Genomic DNA, 22,751 nt, shown 5'->3' on the forward strand with positions numbered 1-22,751 from the left:
ATATATATATATATATATATATATATATATAGATTCATTAGGTAAAACAACCATTTAATAATATTATAATTCAAAAATAAACACAATAAGTACAAAAAAAATAAACAACGTTTTGGAGTGAAACGTTTAGTTTTTTTTAATTTTTGAATTTTTTGTGTTTATTATTTTACAATATTATTAAATTTAAATGGTTGTATCACCTAATGAAATATAAAATAAAATATTTTTTGTCTACACAAACAACCAAAAAGTTTCTTTTATGAAAATATATATATATATATATATATATATAAACGAGAGGGTTCCAAAAAACTGTACTCACTGTTTGCTAGTCCATATCTCGTGACAAATTTGACTTGACGTGACAATTTTTGGCACTAAGAGACGATTATGGTATGTGTTCGAAATGACCTCCAGCAGCTTCTATACAACGTCCATGGCACCGAACTACGGCTATTAGTGTATCTGGCGGAATGGCAGCACATGGTTCTACGATTTTTTCAAGTAGCTCGTCGATCGCTGCTGGTTTTTGTCGATACACGCCATTCTTAACGGTTCCCCAGAGGTAGCAGTCCACAGGTGTCATCTCATCAGCACCTGTTCTACCCACCCACCGTCCGGATGGAGTTTTATCGAGGTACAACCTGACATCTCGATGGTAGTGAGGTGGGACTCCGTCTTGTTGCACGTAAAATAGTTCATCACAATACAGGTTTTGGATGGCAGGCAAAATCCTTGTCTGAAACATATAAAGATACACCTCACCAGTTACGGTACCCTCGAAGAATAATGGACCAATCAAATCACGCACTGATAGACCACACTATACAGCAACTCGGTAGATCACTGCTCTGTCCACATGAGCGTGAGGATTTTCAGAAGCCCAGTAGACACAACTGTGGCGGTTCACAGTACGGTTAAGCCTGAATTGCGCCTCGTCAGTCTACACAAACTTCCCTGCAAATTCTTCATCATCGCCGACCATGTGCTGAAACCATTCACAGTACTCCATCCTTCGATCTGGGTCGTCCTCATTCATCGCGTGTAGCAGTCTTGGAATGCACACTATCCACTCTTAATGCGTCATACGCTTAACCGGCTCATCCCACTTTTGCGCGCTCCCTGGTTCACTGATTTTTGTGGAGATCGGGGGAAATGTTGCAGTACTGGACGCCGGACTTATAGCTGTTCGTAATCGGCCGGATTTTTCCTTGTGCAGATCTTTAAACTCTCTCTGCCACTGCCGTTGTACCTCGTGAATTTTCTCGTACTTCCATTATCACGTCAGTACAGCCTTGCGTCCAACAAACGATAAATAAACCTCAGCTATATTTGCTACTCGACTGTCTTTTGCCGCACTGGCTAATACGACTGGCTCGTTCCATCACCAACCGTCCGCCCATACAAGGCATAAATTGCCATCTCCGCCTACCTTGACAAATTTAATACCTTACATTACACTACAGATTAAATTAGTGAGTGTAAGTGTTTTTGTTTGGAAATTATTTAATTACAAACAGCGAGTACATTTTTTTTGGATCCCTCTGTATATACTAACACAAATCCAAATTACACTTCAATCTCTCGGGGGGGGGGGGGGAGGTTGAGGAGATGATTTATACCCAAAAAGAAGAAAAAGAGATGTAAACATAGGTCAGAAACGGTTCGTTAGCGAGTTTCGACTCGCGAAACATTTAGTCCTGTTTACTGCTCCCTCTGTGAAATTAAACCGTACTAAAATACTTGGGATACAAGTAGAGGGATAAATTTGGTGATTCTTTACGGTTTTTGATCTTAGAAATTGAATAAAAGTGGTCCCAGACCTCTATATAACTTAGGTTTTATGAAAAACGGGGTAAAACACGAAAAGGTTTTATCGGAAAATACACTTATTTTGGTTTGGAATTTGGAATAAACCAACTTCGTTAATTTACCGATAAACAAATAAAAATTTCTTGTTTGTAGAGAATTCTGAAAAAATTGATTAAATGACGTCTGTTAAAATTAAATACAAATATTGCATATTATTAGCATTTGGATAGTGTTTGTGCTGTTATTGTTCGGTCACTCATTCACAATGGGTTATACAACAAATTTGTTTTCATTTGGAGAGTGACGGATACATTGTAAAGTAAATAAAAATGAATCGGCTGTTGTGCGTAAATACCGGATAAATTTTCCAGATCGAAAAGTACCAGATCGTAGAATATTTGATACTTTGGAGAAGCGAGTTCGACAAATAGGAATGCCCAAACCACAACGATTCGATAATGATCGTGAACGTTTTGTGAGAAATGCCAACGCTGAAGACGCAGTATTGAAGGCGACACAATTATCTCCCACCACAAACACTAAATGATTGTCGCACCACTTTCATGTTTACGGGAGCCACAATTACACCCATTCCATACAACACGTGTAAAAGTTATTACCACCTGATTTTTATAAAAGGATGATCTTCTGTAATATCTAATTACAAAATGCGAACGTCACCCCGATTTGATATTCTAATTATTGATAAATCCTGTTTTACAAAAAATGGCAATGTAAATTATTGAAGCACTCACAACTGCGCAGAAGAAAATCCCCATGAGACTGCAATAAGTCATTTCCAACGCCCTTTTCCGTTTAAATGTGGTGGTATGGTCGTCTTGTTAATAATCAATCTCATAGGCCTCTTTTTCTTACCGCCAAGGCTTAATGAACAGCGTTACTAGCACTTTTTGCAAACAAATCTGATGGCATTCTTAGGAGGATCTTCTACTTGCAGATAAAGTGCAGAGATGTGGTTTTTCAATGATGGCGCACATGCTCACTACTGTCGCGATGTGATGAATCATTTAACACATTTAGTAAGCAATGGTCAGCTCGATCTTCAAATGTCACGCCAGCGAACTTTTTCCTTTTTGGATTGGATGAAGTTGTTAATCGTTAGTTCCGTTGGTACTGGCACCAAGAAGAATTGCGGCATCGTATAATAGGAATTGGAGCCACTATTATAAATAATAATGATGCTATTAGAAATGTGCGGCTTGCGTGAATTTACTGAGCAGAACTATATGCATTGAACAGTATAGCGGCTACATTGAGCAACTGATGTAAGAAATGTTTGCAGTAACCATTTTGATATTTAATACTTTTTAGAAAAACCAAAAAGTAAGTGATTTTAACTTTTAAAATTTATTTTTTATTCATTTTTTCTGTTATTGATAAGTTTTCTATTTGTTTTCATTAACATTATGTTATTCAAACATTGATGAAAATTATTCTGTTTAAAATCGAATCACTTTTCCGATCTAGTTTGTGTGTTTTGATTTTAATTAAACTTGAACTTCTCAAATTTAGGTTTAATTTTAATAGAGTTATTTAAATCTATTATTTCTCATAATTAAATTCTCTACCAAATTAAAGACATTTTTATTTGTTTATTGGTAAACTAACAAGGCTATTTTATTCCAAACCTAAGAAAATGTTTTTTTCGACAAAACGTTTGCGTCTTACACCCCGTTTTTCTTAAAACCTTAGTTAGATAAAGATGTGGGACCAATTTCATTCAATTTCTTAGATTAATACCACAAGGAAGCACCAAATTTACTCCTCGATTTATATCCGAAGAATATTAGTACGGTTTAATTTCACAGAGGAAGCAGAAAGCAGGGTTAAATGTTTCACGAACAGAAACTCGTTAACGACCGTTTCCTCACCTATGTTTATAAGAACGTTTTTCTTATTTTTTGTTGTAGAATCATCTCCTGAGAGGTTATCGTGCAATTTGGAATCACCTGTATGCTGGGTGTATTACAAAGTTCTCCTGGGACTTTGTTCTATTCTACTCGTGAAAATAATGGAAAAATGTATGTAAACATATATCCTGAAACGCTTCGTTTGCGAGTTACGGCAAGTGAAAACTTTCTCTCGGATTTTAACTATCCGGGGAAATGAGGTCGTATTGAAATTTTTAGGAAGTTAATTAAGGAACAGAATTAGTAATTTCTTCTAGTTTTTACCTAACAAAAAATAGAATAAAATAAGTTCCAGGACCGTATCTGCAGCATTTTTTGAGAAATCTGGGGTGAAAAACAATAAATTGGGATAAAATCCTTTGTTTTATTTTTGACTTACAATAACTTGGTTAAATAGCAAATAAACACATAACATGTTTAAACAAAACCGGTAGAGAATTTAATTTTGAAAAAATAGCGTAAGATAAGTTGAAAAACCGAAGAAGTTAGAAAAATTAATTTTATACAGAAAAGGTCCAATAGATCAAAGTGAATTATATATACCAGTTTTTAATAAATCTTCAAAAATGAGTCCGCCATTTTTAACATTTTTTGGCACGGTTCTGTACTACTTTTGTTGCTCGTCTTCAGGGTTGTCCTTACGTTGGTTAGCCGCATCGATAATACGGACAATTAATTAATCGCGAGAATGAACTTTTGTTCTGTATACAATATTTTTCATCTACCCCCAGATGCAAAAACGTAAAGCTGTTAAATCAGGCGATCTTAATGACCAGGAATGTGGACCTCCACGACCGATCCATTTCTCAAGGAAATGATCATTTAAGCGAGTGGAAACGGCCTAAGAGAAGTGAGGAGGCGCGCCATCGTGCTGGAAATATACTTTGCATCTCAGCGCTAGAGTAACATCTTCAAGCAGCAGCGGCAATTCTTCTTGAAGAAAGTGCGAGTAGACGTCAGCATTTAAGTGGAAAGATAATAAGAACGGTACAAACTGGCACAAGCGGTACAAGCTGATTGTGAAAAAGGTCGCTCCACACATTGACGCTAAATCGGTGTTGAAAATTGCCTTACACCATTTCATAAGGATTTACTTCTGCCCATGTACCGTCACTGGGTAAATTGACGCCATTTCAAATGAATTTACTTCGTCGGTAAACAAAAAATACTTGTTCAAGGAATACAAATGGGAGTTCTCGATTTGTATTCTTTGAATAATTCCATACTAAGTGGACTGTCTCCTGGGTGTAGATGTTGAACTGGCTGTTTATGATAAGGATGAAACTTGTTTTAAGTGTTCCCCAAACCATCGAATGCGAAACTCCGATCAAGTGTCCTTAGAAGGACACTTGTACTGAAGCCTGGACTGCACTAAACTGCATCGATATTAATTTCATCAATAACACCGTCGTGTTGGACATATCGTTCGTAGCTGGTACGAATACTAGTTAGTGAATACTAGTTAGTGTTTCCCGAACATTGCGAAAAGACGCGCTAATTGTTTTGAGATCTGGAATCCTGCGATTCGGAAAATGTTTCATATTCTACTGCAGATGCAGTAGCATTAGCAATACACACACCCAAAATGTATACCATATCAGCGTATTTCTCTGTTCCAAATAAGTACGGCATAACTTCAAAGGCAAACCGATCACGTTCACCCCAAAATTCATTGAAAACATTCGCTAACGACAGCACAGTTCACAGTACCCGATTAGTTGATGTACCTTACAGAATGATTTAAAAACTAATACAGGATTGCGAAATGTTGACCAGCTGTTGTTATTTTATTGCCAACTTTGAAATAACGTAATAATTTTTAAAATAATTCATTGTATTTCTTATTAGTAAAAAAAATATTATTAACTAAACTAAGTAATTTCTATTTTACAATTTTTATGTAATTTCCAGTTTTTTTTTTCATTTTTTAACACCAATTTTTTATTTTACAAATTTTTCATATCGCCAAAAAAAATTTGGGTTTTGTAGATTTGAATTATACATACCAAATCTGGGTATAAGAACATTCTTATATTTTAAGAAACCGTAATTAAGCATGAAAGACAAATGGATCTCAGATAGTGTTTTGAAAATCTGCCTGATACTCAATTATTACTTCAATAATAAAAGTAAGGGATGTACTTATTAAATAAGTACTTTCCTCACAAATGTAGTAATGTACTGTTTCTAAATAAAATTAGATTTTTTTTTAACTTTTCTTTATTTTATACAACTGATGTTACGCAATTTTGCTTAGAATTAAATTCCCTACAAGTTTTTTTTAAACATTTTATGTGTCTATTACCTACCCATTTAACAAAGTTATTGTACGTAAAACATAAAAAACAGGATTTTTCATTCCAGTTTATTGGTCTTTACCCCTGAGATCTAAGAAACTACTGCAGATAAGGTTCTGGGATCTATTCTTCGATTTTTTAGGTAAAATAAGCAATCACTAATAAGCAATCACTAATTCTGCCCCTTAATTAACGTCCTAAAAGTTTCAGTACGAACTTATTTCACCGGGGTAGCTGAAATCCGTGCGAAATCTGTCACTATCCGTAACTCGCAAAAGAGGCATTTTAGAATATAGGTAAATATGATCATTTTCCATTATTTTTCACAAATAGAATAGGTGATGGATGTGCCGGGAGAACTTCGTAATACAGTCTGTATACCCTTTGTATACCATTGCATGTTTTGTGTATCTTTATATTTATAAATACTGATAAACGTATATGTTTTTTAATCGACGAATGAAATTTGCTGAAAAGGCGGTGATCATATTTCTCCCTTCAGTAAATTAGACTGTCATGAGTTAAAACTTAGACTGTCATTTTGACGTACAAGTAAGTACTGTAACTTGGTTTTTAGATTTCAATGGAAATATCCATTTTGACTAGTTTCGGCGTGACGTCTGTACGTACGTACGTACGTATGTATGTATGTATCTAATAACTCAAAAACAATAAGCCGTAGAATGTTGAAATTTAGGATTTAGGACTGCTGTAACATCTAGTTGTGCACCTCCCCTTTTGATTGAAACCGACTTCACCAAAACTGTCCAAGAAAAATGTTTTCTTAGCTGCAGTAATAAGCCCTCATTCAGAGATTTTCAATGATATATCATAAGTTGTAATTATGTTTACATGTAATTTAATAAGCGTACAACGAAGTCATGTAGTGTCCACATCAGATTATTTTGAAAAAAATATTACAAAAAAAAATCTTATCGAATAGAAAAAAATTAATCCTTCAAACAAGTTTTCTGTATTGTTATGGTAATAAAATGCTGTTTTCAAGTCAAATTTTAATGCGAAACCACTTTTAATAGTTTGTCAATAGCTGAAATATGAGCTAGTAGTAGTCAGTACCACTTCTTTCTTATTCTGTTTAGCCTCCAGAACTACGGTAAGGTATTACTTCAGAGGATGATATGTATGAATGAAGTGCAGTCTTGCACAGTCTCAAGTCGACCGTTCCTGAGATGTGTGGTTAATTGAAATACTCAGTACTCCTGTAAAGTGTCTGCAAGACTTATTCTTGCAAAAAACAAAAAAAAACTAAAGTCTGCAAAAAATTAAAGTCTGACCACTCGAAAATCCTTCCTTGTGTCCACAATAAAAAATATTATTTAATTATGTATTTTTTCATTTGTTTTCACTTTCACTTAGTAGGTCCAAAAAGATAAAATTCTAGATAGAAAAAAGAGCCATAACGATAAAAACGAAACAATTTTCAAGAATAAAAAAATTCCCACGCCAGGCTTACCAAGTAAAGCGAGGAGTGCAGTAAATTTCCTACTGTTTATCACTGCTGGTTTTTACAGCCACAAAAACATTGCGAGAGGGCGTAAAACAATAAATGTATGACTTGTGTTTTCTGAAACAATAATATATAACATTTCTTTTGAGAAGTAACAATGAATACCAAACTGTAACAAATATTTTATTTTACAAGTTTCTCCTAGATCAATAGTAATTTCAATTTTTAGTTTATGTGATCAGATAACATACCTTATTCTCATAATTTGTTAGGCACGGGTTAAATTAAAAATAACAATTAGCGTATATTTTTATTATTATGTGTACGATTACGAAATTAACTAGTAGTGGATTGCCAACTTGTTCCCAATACTCTCTCCTCTATAAATATTTTCACAACAGAGTGTATAAAATGCTGACTAAATACCAAATAAATTAATTTTTAACGCTATAAATACAGGAATATTTGTTAAATATGCATTCCTTTTACAAAGCTTTTCTGACCAGTTATAATAAATAGACTATATAAATAACAATTACATAAATAAAATAAACAGATCTTTGTTATTCAATAAAAAAAGTATTAAATTATTTTCATATGAAAATTAATTAATTACACATTCTTTACGAATAATAAATAAGACGTATTATTCCAACAAATACTTTTACAAAGATTCTAACAAATGTTTGAAAACATTTCTCGTTTCTTTGTTAAATAAATATGCAGTAGAAACTTTCATACTCAATGTTCTAAGGAAAACGTAATATTATTAATAATAAAAAAGTCACTAAAACCTGCAACAGGTTAACTTCATTTTCGCATTAAATTTATTTAGAAAAAAAAATTATAAAAAACAAAATTGAAAGGGTGTGAAACGAGTGTTAATAAATCAATGAAAAATAATGATGATCTTTTACTAACAATTTAGTCATTAAAATAGAACTGTGCAATGATATTCTACGTAAAAATAAACAGTTTAAATATTTGCTCTATTAACTGACTTTATTGTGTCAGTTTTACGTAAACAAAATAAATTTAAAACAATCACTTACAAAAGCACTGTTTCTGTAATAAATAAGTATACTATATTAATCAAAATAACTTTTGAAAAAAAAAAGTTAAATTTCTCATTAAAAACTTTAGGAAATGTTGTAGGAACACAAATTTGATTGGACCGGGCATCTAGTTCTTATCTTTTGAGTATAAACAAGAAATTCTTAAATACATACACTTGAACTCATATCGACAATATTTTCATATTTATGCTCGAAAAACGTCCAGTAGTAAAAAATAATTTTTAATTATTATTAAAATTAATTTCTATTGGGCTGACAAATGTAAAGTTAATTTACTTAATATTCAGAATGTAACCTTCAAAAACGTTCTTTTAAAAGAAATTAATAAAAGTTTAAACCGTCATATTATCAAACTAGGTAACCTCTGTACAAATTTTACTCATAACTGACACGACTCAAACTGACAACTGAACTTCATGATAACCAGATAATAATTACATCGAATACGGTCTTTAATGTAGACACGTCTATAAAAAAAATGGTCGAAATGTAATTTTTTTAAAGAGTATCGAATATTACCATCGAAAGATAACAGGATGTTTAAAAAACGTAAAAATCTCTTTACTCTAACAAATACAGAAAAACATGCATAAAATTCAGTTATTACATTACAATGTCCGGTAGTACGAGTTAGTTCAATAAGAACATCTCAGTCCATCTGCCCCGACCCGACAAACGCCATTTTTCATTCCGCCATTATATACAGATTGTCCATATCCCTGATTTACTTTAGCCTTCCATTTTGAATTAGACATTCACATGGCCTGTTTCGAGTCATTAATCATGTTCCCCTCTCCTCACCGCGACCGGGGACCATTGAGCTCTCTCTTTCCATTAAAATGAGCGTAGTATGTAAATTTCTGTTTTAACTACTCTGGAGTCATACGGAGATTTCCCTCTATATTTGCTAAACAATGGAATTACGAGTAAGCTATGATGCCTTTTTTAAAAATAAATAAGGGTCTCCATGAATAGCTGATGGTAATCGGTTAACCCTTTTTTTAAATTCATTATTATTAATTTATAGATACCGACAATAATTCTTCACAAAATAACAAATCTACAAAAAATTCTATTATACATTAAGCAGACAGAAAAAAGATTCTATTAAATATATTCTCCGTATACCAACATGAACTCATTAATTCGGATGGGGAGCGTTAAGCGATAAGTCTACAAAAGTAAAACGTTTTTACAGCGTAAATAAATCCACTACTTATAAAAACTGATTTATTAATTTTTGTTAAAAACTTCAATAACCATTGTTTTTTTTTTTCATTATTAGGCAAATTATCGTTCTTTTACGTTAACACTTTTCTATTTGCAAATACAATGAACGACATGGCCCCTTGAAATAAATAGAAATCCGTTAAAATATAAGAAGCAAATCATTTACAATATTATTGAGATAGAACAACACGCACCCTACACGGACTGTAGCGTAATAATAAAAGAAAGGCGTGTTTATAATTTAACATTAGTTTTTTATAAAAGACATAATGTTAATGAAAATACTTTATAAAGATTTATTGCAAACGCTTGATTTGTATTCACCTTTTTACACAAAATCAAATTTTTTTAAACCGGGACACCATCCGAATCGGAATTACTTTCGAACGAGTAGTTTCTTTTGTAAATCATCGTTCCTCTGCTTTATTTAAGACATTATTAACAAAAATTGTTTACCTGCTCAAAAAATACGAATAGTAAAATTGGAGTAACTTGCAAGCGGAAATAATTTTGATAATATTTTTGTTACTATATCATCTTAGACAATTTTGCTAATGCGTGTAATGAATCTATAAGAAAGTGCAAATTATCCTATAATGCAAAATAAGACACTTCTTTTTAAACGGTTGGGACGTATAAACAAATTTTTTATTTTTATAATTTTATTAACTTCAGTTTCTTATTTAAGTAAATTACTTTATCAATAAATTCAGTCATTTACATGAATTTAGTAGTAATATTACTCGTGTCTCCAGAAGGATTCACACCGTACATGATGTATTGATAAAGCCAATAACACTAATACTCGATAGTAATGACACATGAAAAATAAAAATGTCTGTTCTTCAATCTGCTAAAGCAATACATCTCCATTAACCTTCAGCACTGTGATATTTTTAAGTAAGAACTAATCGGTATTAAAAAAAATCCGTGATAAGGTCCTAAAGGGGAAAATCATACATATAGAAACAACGAATGTCACAAAATCCTGAATATTTCAGACCATTAAAACAATAATTTTTAATGTAAAGATTAATGTACTGTTATTATAGCGAACGAAAGCAAAGTTTTAAAAGATTACTTATCTATGTTGCATATTCCACATTTAATTGCAAATTTTATTCATAGCAGAATTTAATTTCCTTCTCGGATATCGGTTCATCCTATAAACTCAGGTAACTAAAATTTCACAAATTTTTTTTATACTGACGGGGGTTATGGATAACTAGAGTACTTCAGTTAATTTGTGTTTATTGTAGCAAAAACGTTAAGACAAGCAAGTATAAGACAAGCTTACTACATAAGGAATTCTGTTGTGTTATTTTAGACGTTATTAATTCCTTCATTCTCTTTTTTTTTGTTGGAATCTACTTATTTTTTCACCAAGCGCAATTATACGAACACACCTAACAATTATTATCAAATGATATTAGCCACTTTATTACATTTAACGATTTAAAATTTTGAAAAATGATCTTTATTTTTTTTAATATAACCAAGTAGTTATTTTAATAAGATTTTCTTTCTTAATAAGAAAGAAAATAATCCACAATCATATACATGCGCACGCGCCTTCCCTCAAACACAAGCGATTTATGAACTATTAATTATTTGAATCGCCAAACCATAATGCGGGAAGGTTTTATTTCTTTATATGTATTATTTAAAATTGTAGTATACGCGAAGTAGATATCCATTCTCGGCGATAATAACCGTAAAACGTTTAATTAGAAGGCCTGGATAAATAAAACTTATGGAAAGAACTGTTAAAGAAAAAATTTAGTGTTCGCTCCGAGTAATAATAGAATTTAAATTACATTATTATAAAAATATATCTCTCGTGAAAAAAGTTATATTTATACTTTGGCGTAAACAAAATTATATTTTGTAATTAAAATTCTAATGACTTGTCATTTTCTAATCGCTGTGGTCTGTAAAGAATCGCAGAGGTTGCCAGAACAATCATTAACATAAAAGAGAAATGAACGGGGAACAAGAGCCCTGAGGAAATTCGTTCCCTGTCGAACGAACGAACCTGTATTCTTAATTTTCGCTGTTATTTATCGGCAACAGATGGTCTTCTGAACAGTGAGTATAGTATTTAAGTTAGGTGCATTGAAAATGGGATTAATGTTCGTAACAGTGAGGTGCGTTTTCTTTTTCTTTATATTAATTGACAATTCATATGTAACTACAGCGAATAATTATTTGGTCGTATTGAACGATGGCTACGTTTGATCCAGTTAGTGTATACTATCTTATTTTAATGGTTATTTTTTACATTGATGAATTAAGACGTTCTGCTTATTAATGCCGTTTTTTGCTACATCATAGAGCGGTAATTTCTGCAAAAATCTGATCTTAGAAAAAATTTATAATTATAAAACATTGATCGTAGAAAAGTATCTTTCTTTTACGTTTGAACACGTAGATGATGTCAACACAGTCTTACGATTATTTACTTTAAGTTACAATATAATAGTAAGAACGTTTCCAAGTTTAAATAAAATAATTTGTATCTGAAAAAAAATCTTAATACTGAAAATTTAAATGTTAGAAAAACTACAAAATTACCATCATATCGGGGAAACAAAATATGCTTCTAAACAATAGAAAATTACTGTAATAATAAAGAAAAGACAAGAGATGGGAAGTATATTTCAAAAAAAGTACGTTTTTTTCTAATAAGTAAAATTGTTAGTTTCTTTGATGAGGTATTTTACCAAACGTAATCCCCACCACATATATCACTTCCCTTTTTGTAAAAAAATTTCAGAAACTATGAAAATATTCAATACATTTTACCCACACAGATTATAAAAAATAAATAAATCAATCGCAAAAATTTGTGATAATAAAAGATAACTGCTCACCCACATGAATACTGAACCTGGAACAAGAAGAACAAATAAATAAAACGGAATTAATTATTAGTTATCAACTAGAAATAAATAATAATAATATCATTCTGTAACGATATATTGGTTTACCAGGTTATAATTGATATGCATGGTAAAAAACGCGATTTAGTTAAATCTAAATTAAAAGAAGAGAATCTACAAACTTCCACAAACTGGAATTCTCGGATTCTCAAATATTCCTGGGAAATATTTTACTACAGAACACAGACAAACATGGATGGTTAATTGTCTTAAAGAGAAAAAATTATTTTTTTAGACAGTAAGTAAAAATTTTTCTAGTCACTGCTGGTTCTTTGGCACGAATGTGGACATAATCATCTGGTGAATATTTACTGAATCTAGAGGCTGCGTATCTTTTTAATAGGTGGTATTTTTAATTTTCTCTTACCTAAATAAACAAAGGTCAAAAATTTCAAATCGGATGCCATTTATCATTATCTTCAACTGCCGAGAATGAGCAGAAGCCTACCAAAAATTACAATTTAATGGGGAAAGTGGAATAAAACTTTTAATATTTATCTACGACATGTAATTTGTTTATATTATTAATGAACTTTAATCTGGTTTTGTAAATAAAGGGCATAAATTGTACGCTTTACCTTGATCATAAGTTTTATACGTCAGAATCACTGTGCGCTTCGACCACGTAACCTCAGCTCCAGGTATTAAAGAAACGATTACGTTCTTTCTAAAAATATTTTTGACAATTAAGGCAAAGGAAGACATTTTATTTATTTGGGAAAATGTTCATAGAAAAATTGCACATCTTTTATGTATTTGGTTATTTTCACAGAAGATGTATTATCAGAAACCGACAAACAGTTCGAGTAAAATGCGAACTCTGGGCGACATCATTTCAAGAAACGAATACCTATGTGCGCATGCTTAATACTGTAAACTCCTGTAAGTTACTACCAATAAAAAATAATAGTACAATAGTTTGCTCTAGTCACCAGCAGTATTTGAAGGCGTTACAGAAAGCGCTTTGTAGAGAAAAATAAATTGATAAGGTTTACGTACGGTCATCATTTTACTTTTCATATTTACAACCTCAACTCAACAAATATCTACTGAATTTATCAACTACTTAGTTGTATCATATGTACGCATGCGTGCATGCGTACGCGCTCGTTCACTCGCTCATTCAGGTATGCATACGTATAACGCACAATTAAACATGCAAAATAAGCAGTAAATAATTTTCATATTTAGTAAATATAATATGTATAAAACACATTTTTTTACGTAATTGTTTATGGAATGTGGAAAACCAACGAATATAAACGTATAGAGAAAAAAATTAGAATATAGAAGTGACATCATAAAAAATAAATTTATTGTCTATAAGCTTATTCAAAATATTGTTTATAAAAACAATTATTTCAATCTACAACCAGAGTTTAATTTTGCAGTTTGTGTGAGAATAAATATTCATTTATTCATTAATTCAAATCATTAACAATTTAAATTCAATTCAAACAATATTAATGGTATATACGTCTTTTTCTACTTTATTATTGCGCTGTTACATTCTATTTCTAATTACTTTATTCCAGAAGTTAAAGAAGAAAATATGAAGCTATATTCTAAAGAAGAGTAATTAATATTTGCACAATAAACCTCACAAAAATATTATCTGATCGCTTTAAAATATTATAAGTTAAAAACGTGTAATGTACCAGTTACATAATATAAATTGACAAGTGGTTAGATTAAGCAACTAATAAATCAATAAAAACTGGATATCTTATTAACAATTCTATCATCCTTTGAGTAAAATATTAAAAAAGATAAATCAAATTCAACGGATATTTGCTTATTACTATTATTATTATTTTTTATGATTACTGCTTATTTCAAATATTACTTTTCCGTTTTTTTCATTTTTATATATTATCTTTGTTCATTAAAACAGTTTTACGTGAATGTGTTATTTTCTAAAACGAAGGTAAATTCAGGGCTATTCTATTTAATCTACGACAAAATCGTTATTAGCTACCATTAAGTTCATTACTTTAAAATCCTGTTCTCCGATAATGAAAATAATAATCTCATAGCATTATGAAACTGGACTCGAGCAAGTACCTCAATAAAGGAAAAAACTGGTTTTTTCTTAAACAGCTTTAAGCTGATCTCCAAGATAAAATTTTGAACATCAATTTAATGTAATACTTAACTTATGAACACACATGAAAATTAAAAAAAAAGAAATCTACGAACAAAAATATCCACATCAGAAGCGTAAAAAAACATATTTATTAATTAACAAATATTGCTCAAAATCGAATTCTTAATCTTATAATAGCTGTACACTGAAACAACTTTAGTGTATCTTATTTACGATCAAACCCATTCAACCAAATTAATTATATTTACTAACTTAAATTCTTAAAAATATGCCGATAGCCTACAAGTTCAAGATAAGAACATTTTTCACATGTTTTGATGCTATCGAAAACAGTCTATAAAAAAAAAAGATTAAAATGGATAATAACAAATAAATTTCTACAATTTTAGAATTTCAGGATAGTTTCAACTAAAAAAATAATAATAGCATAAGGAAGGAAATATAGAAAATATTAGAAGTAGTAACATCGTACTTCACTATAGATATTTTACAATTAAAAGCCGCCACCTTGGTGACTTTTAATTGTAAAATCAGCTGGTTCCCGATTCTATTCCCGGTAAGGACTCTTAGTTTCTAATCGTTTTGAAAAAAAAAACAGTTGCCGGTAGCATGCTTCTTTCAGTGAAACCATCTTTTACAGAACAAAAATATAATCAATAAAACAATTATATTTAAATGTTTTAGGTTTCATGGAACGCGTTCTAAGAAAAATAGAGTAGTCAGATATCCTATTTCCGGAACAAATGTTAAAAGAAATTATCTTAAGCTATGAGAAATAATGTTATCAAATAACACGTAATCGAATATTCTATAACGACCCAGCATAATTAATAAAAGCAGAAGTGACGAGGATAGATTTTAGCTGTGCCCTGGATCACGAAACGGTCGTGAATTTAAAAGAAAAAACTTCAGTGAATGGGAAGATCAAGGAGTTACCGTCGGTAACTATAGGTACCAGAAAGAAAGAACCACCGGGTTGGTCTAGTGGTGAAGTCAAGAGTTCCAGCGTTCAAGTCCTAGTAAAGTCAGTTATTTTTACACAGATTTGAATAATAGATCGTGGATAACCGGTGTTCTTTGGTGGTTGGGTTTCAATTAACCACACATCTCAGGAATGTTCGAACTGAGAATGTACAAGACTACACTTCATTTACACTCACACATATCATCCTCATTCATCCTCTGAAGAATTATCTAAACGGTAGTTACCGGGCTAAATAGGAAAAAAGAAAGAAAAAGGTGCCAGAAAGAAAGTAAGAAATAAAAAAGAGGTGGTAGAAATGAAAGCAAATTTTGTATTTAAAAGAAATATTTAATTCGAACCGCATTTTTAACGGCGTAGCCGTGAAAAGTAAGCTAACTTCACTTTTTCTTAACGGTCTAACTTTTTCTTTCTAGTAAGAAAACGGAGACAGCGATTTAACAGCCGAATGATCATTTATTAGCAATTTCATTTATGATTTAAATGTGTTCTGATAAAAACCAGAAGAAGTTTTACGACAGCTGTTATAACATTTGCTAGATTATTCACATGTTAATGCGTAGCAGAAACTACCTACAATACAAACTTATCTACTTGGAGAAACCTATTCTTAGAAATATATAAAGTAATTACAAAATCAAATTAAGAAATATATACATTCCCAAATACAGTTTGACGTATTTTTTGATTCTTGGAAAATAGTCCCGAGAATACAAACACTACAGAAAAAGTGAATCAAAGTTTGGCAAAATTAATTTTACTTCCTAAAGACAGGATATATCTAAAAAAAGGAAAAAAGAGAATGAAAAATAGCAAAATAAAATTGTATCTTGTTTTCGTAATGAAAGTAATTAATATTAACTTACAATAAAATTCAAATATCCTAACAAAAGAAATGTACTATTACTAACTGAAACCACCTTAAAAAAAATTAAAATAACCACATAAAAATGCTGCGTTAGATAACGTTACACTCTAACTTAACATCTGCGAAAATAAGTTAGGGGATTTTGTTTCACGGTTTGTATTGTACAATAATGCGTAATGTTGGATTACGCTAAAAAAGGTTTAAGAATAATTTAAGGTTTATAAATAATTTTTGGTCCTTTACTTTTTTTTCTATTAATTTAGCAGATTAGTTGGAGTGTGGGGTAATTTCATCTTACTTGCTTAGGGAAGAATTTCAATAAAATTTTAGTTTCTGCCCGATCCATTCTTTTAATCAGACGCTTTGTTAGATGAACGTTTGGCTTGCAAACAGTATAAAAATTATTTTTTCCCCGCCACATACAAAATTTGTAGCGTTACTTTAAATCGATTGGCATCGGCGGGATGTCGATAATATTGAAAAGCATAACCAATCAATGAGAAATAAATTTTTAATTTATCGAATACCGCTTAGTGCTATTATTATCAGTTAAATTATTATAACGCATTTGTCCTCTTAATTCTAATCAAATAGATTAAGAAAGGATTTTAGTGCCCGATCCGTCAGTTAATTTCTTTCAATCACTTCCTTAGACAAATTTACCTAAAACAGGAAAATATTTTTTAAAGTAATTTATTTTGACCGTGATTTTTTTTGAATAAAATATATTTATAGAACGCCAAAAAACTTCACAGTAAAAATATGAATTGTTTGCCAATCGAACCGGTCTTAAAAGCGATCTCATCGAGTAGAGTCAAGAACTACTTAATTCCTGATTTGTAATGAGTAATATCATTCGATGTAATTATTTATAAATGCATTTAATTTCAGACAAACCGATAATTAGAATCGACTCGCTGCGAATATTAGTTAAATAAAAAAATAAAAAATACACCGATGAAAATAGTTGTATACAATTTTTTTTATTAGTAAAGCGATCAGAAGAAGAATATTTATTGGAATTTCGTAAATGACCTCAATAATTATTAATCCAATCAAAATCGAAACCGGCAGCTTTAAACTAGTGAAAATAAATTTTACTAGTTCTATACAAAGAAACACAATTAAAGCGAGCGATATTATCTTTCTCTGTTATTGAAGTGGCTTTATCTATTGTGATGTGTTGCAGATAATTAAGAAAAGAGCTGGCCACCAAGCTATAGCAAGAGAAGAAAAAAAAGAAGAATAAAAGGCGGGCTGGACCATGTCAGAGTTGGGATCGTTATGTACTAGAATCATCATCAATAATTCCCGCCGTACCGCAGCCTGGTCGGTCATGTTTTGTTATTTTTAATTGAATTGACCTCCCGCTCCTAATCCTTCCAAGCAATATCACTAATGACTTGCTTCCTGCAGGCAATGCAGATTATAATAATGAATATCAATAACTTGTTAATGTAAAAAAAAGGCATTTAATATAAAAATTACATTGACAATCTAATATTTAATATTACCGACTCAAAATTAATATATATTAATTCTATCATTCACTAAATTAAAAAGAATGTAACCGACAACAAGGCGATTGAAAAATAGTACTTTTAAAAAACAAATTTAATTACGACAACGAGAATACATATTTCCCAGGAAGCCTGCTGGTGTGGAACTTTATCTCAAACTTTTTTATGATCAGATAGGTGTCTTTTGATAACTACTGGCATACTGATTGAATTTCGTTATTAAAAATGAAAAAAAAAAACTGTCGAAGAATATATCTATGCCCGGTTCTGAAAGAAAATTGGGTTGGAGTCCCGCTTAAGTTGGGAATTTTACATGTAATAGATCTATTTATCATGATTATCAAGCATCAACTGAAATTATTGGTCATTAGATCGGCCTTTAGTATCTAGGGAGAATAAATAAATAGTTCAAAAATATAAAGTAAGGAATTATTTAAAATTATATCGAATGCAACAACTGGATATTTTAAAATTATATAATAACCTCACGTTATATTTATCATGCGGTTACTGTGAGTAAAGACAATTAGAAACTACAAATCTTTCTCAACAGAAAACAGTAGTAATAAGGGGATAAATGAAAACGATTATTGCAAAAGTCATCTCCCAATATCATAAATTCTCTTACAGATAATACAAATTTTTGGGTGACCTTACCCGTCGTTCTCTCTAATTAATTATAATTTTTAAATAAATTTTTGGTTCGATCTTGAAATTTATTATTGTGAACAATTTATAAATTTATTTATTAATCTATAACCGTTCCACAAACATAAAAATGACTCCGGTATAAAAAACAAACAGATTTTTTTATATTTATTTATTTTAATAAAAGTTTGTTTATACCTCCAAAGCACTTCTTGAATTTTGGGTACTAAGGACTAGATATTTAATAGGAAGAAATAATGTGACTTGCCAAATAATCTAAACTAGGTTTCGGTGAAGTAAGGGAATAGAATAGAGCTTTTTATTTATTCAAGAATGGGTTAAATGGTTAACGAAATGAAAAATCTGATGTGGATACCATTTGAATTCCTTGTAAGCCTATTAAATTTCATTTATATATATATAAATGCATAATATATATTTTTATATATATTTATGTATAATTTTACAATCAGAGGTTAATAATTTTTAATAAGTAAATACATTTAAATTACAAAAAAAAAGTTAAAAAAAGAGGACATGAAGTCGGATTCGAATTGTTGTGCCTTTCCCTTGTAAGATCCAAATATTGCAATAATTAAATTTATTTGGCTATAACTCTGGAACCGATGAAAATAAGTACCACTTATGATATATCGTTGAAAAGCTCTCAATGAAGCTTATTACTGCAGTTAAGAAAAAGTCCAAAATCAAAATACTTTGGATTTTTGGATGCTTTTAGTCCAGTCAATTGCAATCAAAAGGGGAGGTGCAAAACTAGATTTACAACAGTCCTAAATCTAAAATTTCAGCATTCTACGGCTGATCGTTTTTGAGTTATGCGAAATACGTACTTACGTACATGCAGAAGTTAGCCCGAAACTAGTCAAATGGATTCAGGGATGGTAAAAATGGATATTTCCGTTGAAATCTGAAAACCGAAATTTTTCGCGATTACAATACTTCCTTTACTTCGTACAAGGAAGTAAAAATTAGTCCACAATTATTATGATTTCTTATGTAACCGATATAGGCTATAATTTAACAGATAAGAAATAGACAGGCACAATTCAATCAATAAAAAACGGTCTTTATTAATATAAATAACTTAAACAAATGATATATAATTACAACAAAAAAAAACTTAGCTTTATTATGTATTTAAAAAATAATGACGATCAAAATTATAGCAATTTATTTTTACTTACTATTATTATTTTAAGGATTGTTTATTGTTTCGTTAATTATTTTTATTAATGAGACGATCGGTTAATTATTTCTAATTATATCATTTTAATGAAGTTTAATAACGCAGTATACTAAAATAAAAATGCTTTGTCGAAATCTGAAAGACATCACTGAATTCAAATTCAGTGAAAAATAACTAATGAATTACAGAATAAATCGAATATAAGCGTAAATTAGTTACTAATTTTTTCTTTTAAAAAGGAAAAATAAGGCTTGGCTTTTTTGACGCAAGCCTTAAATAAAGACCGAAGATTAACATATTTCCGGTCATCCAAAGAACAACCTCCGCATTAGTAGTCGTTCCAAAAGAAGTATTTTGTTTAAGAATATCTTGATGCCTTCCTTATGTATAACTGTATTTGACAGATGTTCCTTTCCGTTCAAATACAATAGAAGCCGTGCAATAATTACCCACAGTTTTCATTTTATTAAGTACAGATTGATTGTACAACGAACTACCTTTCTATATATTTTCTACCTTTATATTTTCTTAGTCGGAGCTGGGATCATCTGCTAGAAATTAGTGAATTCAATACTGAGATAGTTACAGATTAAGGTCTTGAATTCTTCAGCAAGCGCAAAATTTTGCAAAGAAGAGACAGAAAACAGCAATATATTTAACTAACTTACTGTTTTACCGTTAAAACTGTAAGTTAGCTAAATTTATGAATAGGGACGGATGTAGGCGACATCAAACTGAAGTCTTCTCATAACACAGATTATTAAAATCTCCTTCTAAGTTGTAATTGTAAAATTTCCAAGCTCTAAAGGAATTTTTTCAATTGAATTACTACACACCAGTCATAAAATTAATATAAATAGAATTTAAGTGGAATAAATTATACACAGAGTTTTAAATACTACAAATAATGAAAATAATTATCATTAAATATTACGCACTTTTTCTACTTCCATCTTCGTAAGTGTAATAAAAATGTGTAAATGTAATTTTTTTCAAAATGTATCACTTATTTTAACTGGAATACTCACTAAGTGAATCTAATTAAAAAAATTGAAGATTTCTTGTCTCTCTGTTCTTCAGAGTATCTATTATCACTTATAAAAGTTGTTATCGGTTGTAATCATTAAGGATCAAATTACTTAAGGAAATTCTTACGAAAAAAGAAGGAATATTTACCTTTAAGACTCCTGACAGAAAAGTTCATTGCCAAACAATGGAGAATATCGATCTTCCTTCTTATATAAGAAAGAAGCTCGAAGAATGACTACGAGAATAGGTTTATAGTACAGTACAATTTTTTCAACGATGTCGTTGAATCCGCCTGCTGCTCGACCAAATTAAATCGAATGTCTAACAGCATTGACACCTGTCAATGCTGTCAATAATTAAGCAAAGAAAACGGGTCAATCTTAAATGACAAGTTTTTAATGAAAATGTAACTGATACTCCCCAAAAATTAAATCAGATTTAAACTGAAAACATCACTGGTCATGGTGGATAAGAAACAAGTAATGCTTAAAAGTAAACTTAATTTGATTTAAAACTAGTGGATTTAATTGAACTGAGTACTTTCAAATATATGTGAAATTTGATCCAAGAAATCAGAAAAACAGAAAAATACGTGAAAATTTATTTCAGTCACGTCTTAATTTTAAATTTCATTACCTCATTAAAATCTAACTCTTTGAATTAAAAATGGAAAACAAGAGGTGAAACGAACAGCCATACGTAAGGGAAAAATTAGTAAGAATAATGGATGGTGAAATTGAAATCATTTTAAATAAATCGCTACCATCACACCTTCTATGAACATCAATATATAACAAATGCGGAAAAACTGCAATGATAAATAGATTACCTGTACCATATGCATACAGAAGTTCACTATTTTTGAAACTTTGTTTTTAGCATTTTTCGTTATAAAATGTATTCCATTTAAGATTTCGACCGTGTTTTTTTGTCTTTTATGTTTAGGTTAGAAAAAGGTTGAACCGATTTTTGAAAAAACAAGTGACTTACCTAATTAACCCGCAAGGAATATCGCATCATAAAAATTTCTCTGGGCTCAGATGCAATCTTTCTGAAGAATATTTTATTATTATTATTTTCTCAGTGGATTCTATAAAACGTTTTGATACAAAAATATTTTGGAAATATGTTGAACTAAACCTCCATGAACTCTCTCATGAAGGATTTGTTGTTATTTTCGTTCAGCATTCATTAATCAATATTTTTTAACAATCTTGTCTATTTTTTATTTTTTAATGGTTTTTATATTTTCTAACAAAATGTTGTACACAAATCTGATAGAACAATAGTTATTGGAATTAAATTTAGAAAAACGGTTTATTCAACTACCTGAAAGTATAACTTATAACACGAGTTATAAAAAGGTTCATACTAAATGTTTTCACAGTATACTAATGACATGCCGTGCATAACCGGGATGCAGACCAGCCTTTATGCTACTGTTACTGCATTATTCTATACGTCATCTAGTGCCAATTTGGCGGTCAGAATGCTACAGGGCCAACTGGATGTGCTGTAGAAGTAGCGGATTAAGGTCAACAATGATAAGACCATAGCCATGATCATCGCACCGAATAGGAAACCGAAACAGCCCGAACAATTGGAAATCTGTGGCGATGCTACTGAATACAAAA

At 30.7% G+C, this 22,751-nt stretch overlaps 1 protein-coding gene across 3 annotated transcripts in view; it reads right to left on the reverse strand.

Annotated features, from left to right (window-relative positions):
* LOC142331110 (zinc finger protein castor homolog 1-like) overlaps window positions 1-22,751 on the reverse strand; it is a 336,060-nt gene that overhangs the window by 243,369 nt on the left and 69,940 nt on the right. The window contains exon 2 of one of the 3 annotated variants that reach the window (XM_075376790.1): window positions 12,692-12,704. The exons of the other annotated variants lie outside the window; for them this stretch is intronic. The gene's annotated coding sequence lies outside the window, so the exon portion shown is untranslated. The remainder of the gene's footprint in view (window positions 1-12,691; window positions 12,705-22,751) is intronic. 3 annotated transcript variants of the gene reach the window in all.

Source organism: Lycorma delicatula, chromosome 1 (assembly GCF_047948215.1).
Source record: "Lycorma delicatula isolate Av1 chromosome 1, ASM4794821v1, whole genome shotgun sequence".
NCBI lineage: Eukaryota > Metazoa > Arthropoda > Insecta > Hemiptera > Fulgoridae > Lycorma > Lycorma delicatula.